The 8,972-nt window shown below is 48.4% G+C and overlaps 1 long non-coding RNA gene across 1 annotated transcript in view; it reads left to right on the top strand.

Moving 5' to 3' along the window:
• The window catches only part of LOC141413931 (uncharacterized), a 61,869-nt gene extending 53,141 nt beyond the window's left edge, over positions 1–8,728 (top strand). The window contains exon 3 of the long non-coding RNA XR_012438954.1: positions 8,532–8,728. This is a non-coding gene — a long non-coding RNA (uncharacterized lncRNA). The remainder of the gene's footprint in view (positions 1–8,531) is intronic.
• The last annotated feature ends 244 nt before the right edge of the window (positions 8,729–8,972 follow it).

Genomic DNA, 8,972 nt, shown 5'->3' with positions numbered 1-8,972 from the left:
GGACTTTAAAAGGCTGCTCCATTCTGTTGGTCAAGGCAGCTCCCCACGCCAGTCCAGAGGTAGGTGAAGGGAGAAAGTTCTGCTCCTGCAGGTGGAGAGGCATGTGTGTTCAGGAAAGAGGAGTGGTAGGAACTACCCTGGAGGCCATCTGCGATAGCATGTCAGGGCCACAAGGCCCTGTGTGCCTGTCCTTCCAAGTGGGAAGGTTCAGTCCAGGAGCCATTAACATCTGTAAGCTTTTAGATCCTGTCAATCCATAGAAACTGAGTTGCTGAAAACCCTGCCCTCCAGCCATGGCCATGTGCACTAGGCAATTTCCCAGTGCTTAGTCAGCTGTCAATGTGACAAATACCTGAGATAATTAACTTAAAAGGAGGAAAAGCTTACTCTAGCTCATGGTTTCACAGATGCTCATCCATGGTTGCTTGGCCCTGTTGCTTTGGACCTGAGGCACTCAGTAAATCATGGTGAAGGAGGCCAGGAAGAAATGAGAGGGACCTAACTTCCTTCCACTGTGCCCCACCTACTAAAGCTTCCACCATTTCCCAACAATGCCATGCACTCGTGACCATGATGACCAAGCCTTTAACATATGGGCTTTTGGGGGTGACATTCATAATCTAAACCATAGCACCCAGGAAGGAGGATGGTATGTTGTGTGGATCCAAGTAGCTGCCATCCCACTCCTGCTTCCTCAAATAGTCAGTCCCTCACAGACAGTTGTCAGTGATAGAGACTCGGGTCATCCTGCCATATGGAAGGAGGAGAAGATACCTCCATGCAGGTTCACATGTATAATTCAGACCAGTGGGTGTAGGTTCTGGAAGGCAGACCTTACCTCCATTTAGGAACAAAGAATGAATTCTTCAAGAATAGAGCGAGCTAATTTCCTCTTGTTCATAGAAGTGACTAAGCTGAAGCTGCAGCATCCCAGCCTGAACAATCAGAACAAATCCCAATGTTCACAGGAGACTGAACTCTTTAAACTCCCAAGATCCCTTGCACCTTTCATCCCCCTCCATTCTAACGTCCAGGTCCTTCTGCATAACATGATCATTCTGACAGCCCTCATTTTGGGGGCCTGTCTCTAGTTGCTTGTGTGACCACTGTTGAGACGGGCTGGCAGGGTGAATCCAGGGATTCCTACCAACTGGGCAGTAAGTTAATGACCAATAGTCCATTGTGTCTATTCTTCTTTAATAGCATGGGTGGAATCTGACCTCAAGGAGAGATCTTGTGCAGTCATTAAACTCTCTTTTTGCCTGGCCCTTTGGCTGGAAAGTGAGTGGATAGGACATGGCTTAGAACACCCCATGAGGCAAGTGACATCTATAGCCTCTCATGGTGACACTTGCCATTGTCTCTTGCCACAGGACTGGTGTCAGACCTTCCTGTTTTTCATTCCTGGGGCTTGGTCACAGGCTTATGATGTTCCCATCACATTTTTCTCTTGGGCTCTCACACCACCTTCGCTGTGCTGAGCCACAGCGGCTTGAGTGGCCAGGCTTGGAGGCCAGTTGGTCTGATCTGATTCTCACAGTGCACTGACAGCTGATTCCTGGAAGCCTTTGGCTTCGAGGCTTTCACTGGTTTCTGCTCCTGGCTGGCTTCTGGGGCCACAGATCCTGTTCTTGCACCCTGGGATCAGGCAAAGCTCTGCTCCCGCTCACACAAGCCCTCAAGAACAGGGAAAGGAAAGTCTCTCTTTGGCCATGGTCAAGGTCAAATGAGGGCACTTAACACTGGAAAGAAATAGCTGGAGGTCAATCAGCTTTAACCTTTCCCTTTCCATAACTTCATAAGCAGTTGTCTCACCATCACCAGCATGGAACTCTTGACAAAAATGGCAAAGGCCTGAGGCAACATGCATTTGTTAGACTTCTAGCACATTCGGGCTCTCTGCCTCCAGTTGTGCTGCCTTTGGCAAGTCTGCAGGTTTATGCATGCCAGGCTGGGGCACAGGGTTGTGGGCCTGGCAGGGAGGCCACACAGGCAATCGCTTAGGGGTTTCCACATCATCAAGGAGCCAAGCTTGGGATTGCACTTCCAGGATGAACTGGTGTGTCTGTGTGTGTTTTGAGTGTATATTGTGCATGTGCATGGGGAGTGCATGGAGTAGATGGTGTTAATGTGGTATTTTATATGTACGTATGTGTGCTGTGTGATGAATGAGTGGTTGTATGTGTGGGTATGTGGCATATGTGTTGCATATCTGTAGAGATGTGTGATGTTTTTGGAGTGTGTGTTATATGTGTGGAGTGTTCACGTTGTATTATGCATGTAAAGGAGTTATGTGTTGTGTGATGTGTACAGAGCATATGTGTGTGTTGTGTTGTACGTATGTAGAAGTGTGTGCTCTGTTGTGTGTATGAATGTGTGTGCATGTTGTGTTGTATGTACGGAGAGGTGTGTGTTGTATATGGAGGGTGGGTGTGTTGTGTGCATATGAAGAGGTATTTGGTGTGGGTGTGTGCAATGTGGGTGTGTTGGGTATGTGGATATGCGTGCATGGAGTGTGTGTATTGTGCGAGTGGAGTGTTTGTGTTGTGTTGTAGAGGTGTGTGTGGTGTGTGTATTTTGTGCTGTATGTATGTAGAGGTATGTGGTATGTGTGGAGTATGGGTGTGTATTGTGTGTCTGTATGTTATGTGTATGTAGAGGTATGTGTGGAATGTGTGTGTTTGTCATGTATATAGAAGTATGTGTGTGTTGTATACAGGTGGAGGTGTGTGTGCATGGAGTGTGTGTTGTACTGTGTCGTGTCATGTATATAGAGGTGTATGTATTGTGTTGTGTGGTGTGCTATATGTAGAGGTGTGTGTGGGGTGTGTGGTGTGTAGGTGTGTGGTGTGTAGGTGTGTGGTGTGTGGTGTGTAGGTGTGTGGTGTGTAGGTGTGTGGTGTGTGGTGTGTAGGTGTGTAGGTGTGTAGGTGTGTGGTGTGTGGTGTGTAGGTGTGTGGTGTGTAGGTGTGTGGTGTGTAGGTGTGTGGTGTGTGGTGTGTGGTGTGTAGGTGTGTGGTGTGTAGGTGTGTGGTGTGTGGTGTGTGGTGTGTAGGTGTGTGGTGTGTAGGTGTGTGGTGTGTGGTGTGTAGGTGTGTAGGTGTGTAGGTGTGTGGTGTGTAGGTGTGTGGTGTGTGGTGTGTAGGTGTGTGGTGTGTGGTGTGTAGGTGTGTAGGTGTGTAGGTGTGTGGTGTGTAGGTGTGTGGTGTGTGGTGTGTGTGGTGTGTAGGTGTGTGGTGTGTAGGTGTGCTGGTGTGTAGGTGTGTAGGTGTGTAGGTGTGTGGTGTGTAGGTGTGTGTGTGTGTGGTGTGTAGGTGTGTATGTGTTTGGGTGGGTGGGTGTATAGGTGTGTGTGGGGTGTGTGGTGTGTGGTGTGTGGTGTGTAGGTGTGTAGGTGTGTGGTGTGTGGTGTGTAGGTGTGTAGGTGTGTGGTGTGTGGTGTGTGGTGTGTAGGTGTGTGGTGTGTAGGTGTGTGGTGTGTAGGTGTGTGGTGTGTGGTGTGTAGGTGTGTAGGTGTGTGGTGTGTGGTGTGTAGGTGTGTGGTGTGTAGGTGTGTGGTGTGTAGGTGTGTGGTGTGTAGGTGTGTGGTGTGTAGGTGTGTAGGTGTGTAGGTGTGTAGGTGTGTAGGTGTGTGGTGTGTGGTGTGTAGGTGTGTGGTGTGTAGGTGTGTAGGTGTGTGGTGTGTGGTGTGTAGGTGTGTAGGTGTGTGGTGTGTGGTGTGTAGGTGTGTGGTGTGTAGGTGTGTGGTGTGTAGGTGTGTGGTGTGTAGGTGTGTGGTGTGTAGGTGTGTGGTGTGTAGGTGTGTAGGTGTGTAGGTGTGTAGGTGTGTAGGTGTGTGGTGTGTAAGTGTGTGGTGTGTAGGTGTGTAGGTGTGTAGGTGTGTGGTGTGTGGTGTGTAGGTGTGTGGTGTGTGGTGTGTAGGTGTGTAGGTGTGCTGGTGTGTAGGTGTGTAGGTGTGTGGTGTGTAGGTGTGTGTGTGTGTGGTGTGTAGGTGTGTATGTGTTTGGGTGGGTGGGTGTATAGGTGTGTGTGGTGTGTGGGTGTGTGAGGTGTGTATGGGGTGTGGGGTCTGTGTGGGTGTGGGTGTATGGGGCCCCTCTTGAGTGGTCAGGAGGAGTAACAGAAGGGGAGTAGGCGGAGGTGTTGAGCAGAATTCCAGCCAGATGGCTGTCTGTGAAAAGTCTCTTGTGTCTTTTGTTTGTTTTACTTTGTTGTTGTTTATTTCCCTGCGCCTGAGCCTCATGGGGTTTTAGGCCAAGGCACCGTGGAGGTGGTGTGCACAGGGTTTCTAGAGACAGGAAGGGCACAGGCAAAGGCACCCCCTTGGGCTCAGCCCAGCTGGGTGTTGGCCTAGTGTGAATTCCAGCAGCCAGGCTCACATCCCTGTGTCACTTCTGACGTCAGATGGCAGGGACATGCTAGATGCTTTGGAGCCGATTGGATTTGGAAGTCTGCAGGAGGTTTTGGGTGCTGGAGGAAGGCCAGATTTTGACTTTAGCTTTGGTATCTTGGTTTCTCCTCCTTTGGACAATAAATTGGAGCAGCCGTGGGAAGGACACGGCCTCGGGCTGAGGACGCAGCTCAGGGCTATGGTCCTGCAGCGCCACCTGGGGGCGATAAGGAGAATGGCGGCAGAGGGCCTCAGACAATGAGCCCTACCAGCAGCATCCTCACCCCTGCAGCGATTGGGCAGGGGGTCTTCTCTCCCGCACTGACCCCAGGGAGACACTGCCCAGTCCCTTGGGACACGGGGAAAAATACCCTCCCTGAAAGCCTGGGCTTCCATTGGGATTTCCCTGCCTGCGGCGATCCTCAAAACACAGTTTCCACCATCCTGCCCCATTGTTTGTCAGAATACCCATTTTATTAAAAGGCAGTAATCATTTAAAGATCCTTAGATTATTCAGCTTGTGGAGATGATGGAGTTCACCTGCTCCATTTTATAGGTGAGGAAACTGAGGCTCAGAGAGGCTCAGGCTTCTGACTCCTAGCTCAGTGCTCCTCCCACTGCCATCCCCTGGCATGTGGTCCACCCCACTGCTCAGGGCGTATGATGGGACACCCGCAGGGAGACACCAAGAAGCAGAGGGACTTGCAATCAGAAGAGAGATTAGCAAACCAGGGATAAACTCTGGATGAGTGCAGCACTGACTGCGCACTGAGGGCACAAGGCCGGGAGCATGCCACCCGGTGGTACCCAAGGAGGCAGCATGTCTGCTGTGAAAGTTCTCTGATCAAAACCTCGGCCAGAGAGAGAGGAGGCTTTGCAGAACCTGGCAGGGCTATGTGCCACCTTCAGGCTACTTTGGTCTCAGTTGGAACAAAGACAAAGTGACTACCTCAATCCATGTCACAGCTGAATTTAAGCACTCAGCCTTCACATGCCACCTGGGCCTGGCCACTTCAGCTCAAAGTCTCAGGAGAACAGGCTGCTGGCGACCTTGTATACCCTGCCTCAACTCTTTGCTGTTTCCTCTTCCTTCCAGGGGTTTGAGTGAGTGTGTGTGTGTGTCTCTGTGTGTGTGTGTTCTGTGTGTGAGCTTGCCACACACAAAGTACCACAGACTGGGCGACTTAAATGACAGACATTGTCTCACAGTTCTAGAGAGGTTGGGAGCTCCAGCTATCGGCAGCACTGTCTCCTTCTGAGGCATGTGAAGGAAGATGTGTTCCAGGCTGTTCTCTTTGGCTTATAGACGATCGCCTTCTCTCTGCTTATGGTTCTTCCATGTGTGTGTCATTCTCTACATGTCGTCTTTTCATAAGGACACTGGTCCTGTTGAATCGGGCCCATCCTAATAACCTGATTTTGACTTACTTTTCTAAAGATCCAGTCTCCAAATAAGGTCCCATCATGAGCTATTGTAGGTTAGCTGTGAATTTCAGGGGAATATGATTCCGCCTGTAGCAATACATGGTTTTAGTCTTACCAGCTGTAGTCCTTTTCCTTCTGCTAAATGAAATCTGATAGCTGAAGGGAACGGAATTCTGAATGTAATATTCTGAAGGGGGAAATGACTTAGAAGAAAAGAACAGTGAGGAGACTGTTGGAGGATACAGGAGGTGGATGAGGCAGGCGCTGCAGGAACAGAAACTTAGGTGAAAGAGCAGAGCTGTGTGGTATGAAGGGCTTGGGAGAGCCAAGTGAAATCTTGCACACCTGTAGCACCAGCTACTTGGGAGGTTGAGTCAGGAGGGTCACCTGAGTTCAGGAGTTCAAGGTTAGCCAAGGTAATATAATAATATCCTGTCTTTAAAAAAAAAAGAGTTTGGGGGGAAGTTTAGCTGTTTGGGATATGGGGAAAACTTCTCTTCCATCTCCTTGACAAACTTTAGCATGGAGTCTAGGTTAGATTTAGATATGTGTTAGAAAGACTATGGAGAATACTCAGTTTGGCTCAAGGACAAGAAAGGGAACAGCTGAGGGATGAATGGGGAGCTCCAACAGTTCTAAGTTCCACCTACCCTTCAAGGACTAATTCATCACACTTTTCCTTCCATTACTCTGCCAAAAACAAAACAAATATGTCATGTACATTTTCCACCACCAGTTCATGAGGAGGTACTAGTTTATTAGGCTAACTGACTGCTGCATGATTGTCTGACTTATTTCTCCAGTCAGCATTTGTGCATGTGCACAGAGCAATAGGAAACCTGGGGACAAACATGACTCTTACTTTTGTTTCTCTCCACTCCCATCTCACAGTGCTTAATGTCCCAGGTTGCACACAGCTGCCACTCAAAACATGCCTGTAAGCTAAGATTGCTAGAATGCAGTGCCATCTCAGGTTCCTTTGTACCAGCATTGACTCAGTGTTGCACACTCTGTTAGTCAGTATTCTGTCACAATGAAAAAAAAAAAACTTGAAATAAGCAACTCATAAGGAGGAAACGATTATTTTGGCTCATGGTTTCAGAGGTTTTAGCCCATGTCACTTGGCCCCATCCCTACGGGCCTGTAGTAGCACAGTCCATCATGGTGGGAGTATGTGACAGAAGAGGACTGTTTACCCCCTGGTAGTGATAAAGAGACAGTGGAAGGGGCAGGTTACCAGTATCCCCTTAAGGGCACTCAACCCAACTTCTTTTCTAGACCTCACCTCCTCAAGGTTCCACCATCTCCAAGAAGCACCACCGGCTGGTGATCGGGCCTTCGACACATGGATCTTTGGTGGACATTTAAGATCCAAACTATAGGAGGCGTGTGCACACACACACACACACGCACATGCACATGGGCTCCCCAAACACTTGTGGGATGGCTCCATGCAAATGGCAAGGGGACTTACACATACTTTCTCAGTTTTGGACAGGCTCACTCTGAGGTCTTCTTCAGATTTTTTTCCTTCTCAAAAACATGGGACCACACCTCTGGAGAGGGTGGAAGTTACTAGAAGGTCCCAAAGGTCTGCTGCTGCTGCATCCTTTGGTCTTAGGCCCTTAGGAAAAGCTGTGTCATTTGGCTCTATAGTTGAATCTAAACCAAGTTGCTCTGAGTGCCTGCTTTCTTTAGACACCAAAGAAATGGAATTTTCCTGAGAGTCTCTGAAAATCTTTTCCCACTTAATAAATTCTGTTTGAAGCAGATAATAATGGTTCCAGGCACAAGGTGTTGGAGACGGATTACAGTGTTTTAGGGAGTGAGTTCATAATCCCGAGACGTGATGACACAGCTTTGAGTCAGAGCCATACTGGGAGACAAATGGCCCCTCCAGATGGAGGGGAGCCTTGGAAAGATAAAAATCTGAGACTGGTGCAGGGCCACATGGTGAGTTGAGGGATGAAGAGGAGGGTTGAGGCTAGAGAGTGTTACAAAGGCAGGGAAGGACAGTCAGGGAATGGTGGGGAGGGCTCTCTTCTAGGTTGTTCCAGGAACCAAGTTGTGTGAGTTATCAGAGAAGTGGTTTTGTCAAGTGAGCGAACAACACAATGATGACATTTGCTGCAACTTGTCCCATTGGGGATTTGGTGCTGCAGAGAGCAATGGCCTCAGAGGGCCCTGTGACTCTGGAGTTCTGCTAAAGAAAAAAGTACTTGTGATACATGTCACAGGCAATAAGAGAGACTCTATTCCTCAGGGGGCTAGGCAACAGGTGCAAGGACCCCTGCAGTGAGGTGTTTCAGTGGGAAGGAAAGCCACTGAGCTTAATGGACTCCAACAAGAACAAATGAGGATTCACAGTCAAGAAGCAGGTGGATGCTGGTGGGTGGAAAGTCACTAGGAGGAAATGTAAGGATGAAGGAATTTTGCTAGACAGACTGTTCTGCTGAAGTTGGCACTGAGAGTTAGGTGCCAGACAGGAACTAGGGGAGATTTCCACTCAACTGACTTTGCGGGGGATTGAACTCAGGGTCTTGTGCTTGTTAAGCAAGTGCTCTACCACTTGAGCCACTTCTCTCCCCCAGCTGTTTTGTTTTTATTTTGCTTTTGAGAGAAGGTCTTACTAACTTTGCCAAAATTGAGATTTTGGCAAAATCTCCTGCCTCCACCTCCTTGGTAGCTGGGATTACAGAGTTGTGCTACTTTGCAGGATCTTGATCAAACTGGATTCTACAAGACAGAGAGGGAAGCCCAGGGTTGACCCCATTGAGCAAAGGAGTCAGAAGAGAATAAAATCTTGGTCAGAGGTAAGAGTCTTTGTCAGCACTCATATTCAACCAGGTGAATGGGCCTGGAGGGAGGAAGAGCAGGCTCTGAGCACACACTTGTCATGAGAAATGTACAGGCAGTTATGTAGAGAGTATTTTTATGTGTTACATATTCGTGTAGCATATAATGATAATAAAAATACACTAGCATTTTATGGTACTTTACAGTTTACAAACACTTTTGTGTATTTACCACTTGGTAAACTAGTACTAAGCCAAAAAGCTTTCCCAGGAACAAGCAGAGAACATGAGTGTACTTTAAGTAGATTATCATTGTCACCATCATTATCATTATCATCATTCCCATTTTACAGATGAGAGAG

The sequence above is a fragment of the Castor canadensis genome, chromosome 11, assembly GCF_047511655.1.
Source record: "Castor canadensis chromosome 11, mCasCan1.hap1v2, whole genome shotgun sequence".
Taxonomy (NCBI): domain Eukaryota; kingdom Metazoa; phylum Chordata; class Mammalia; order Rodentia; family Castoridae; genus Castor; species Castor canadensis.
This window is presented reverse-complemented; position numbering and strand designations above follow the sequence as displayed.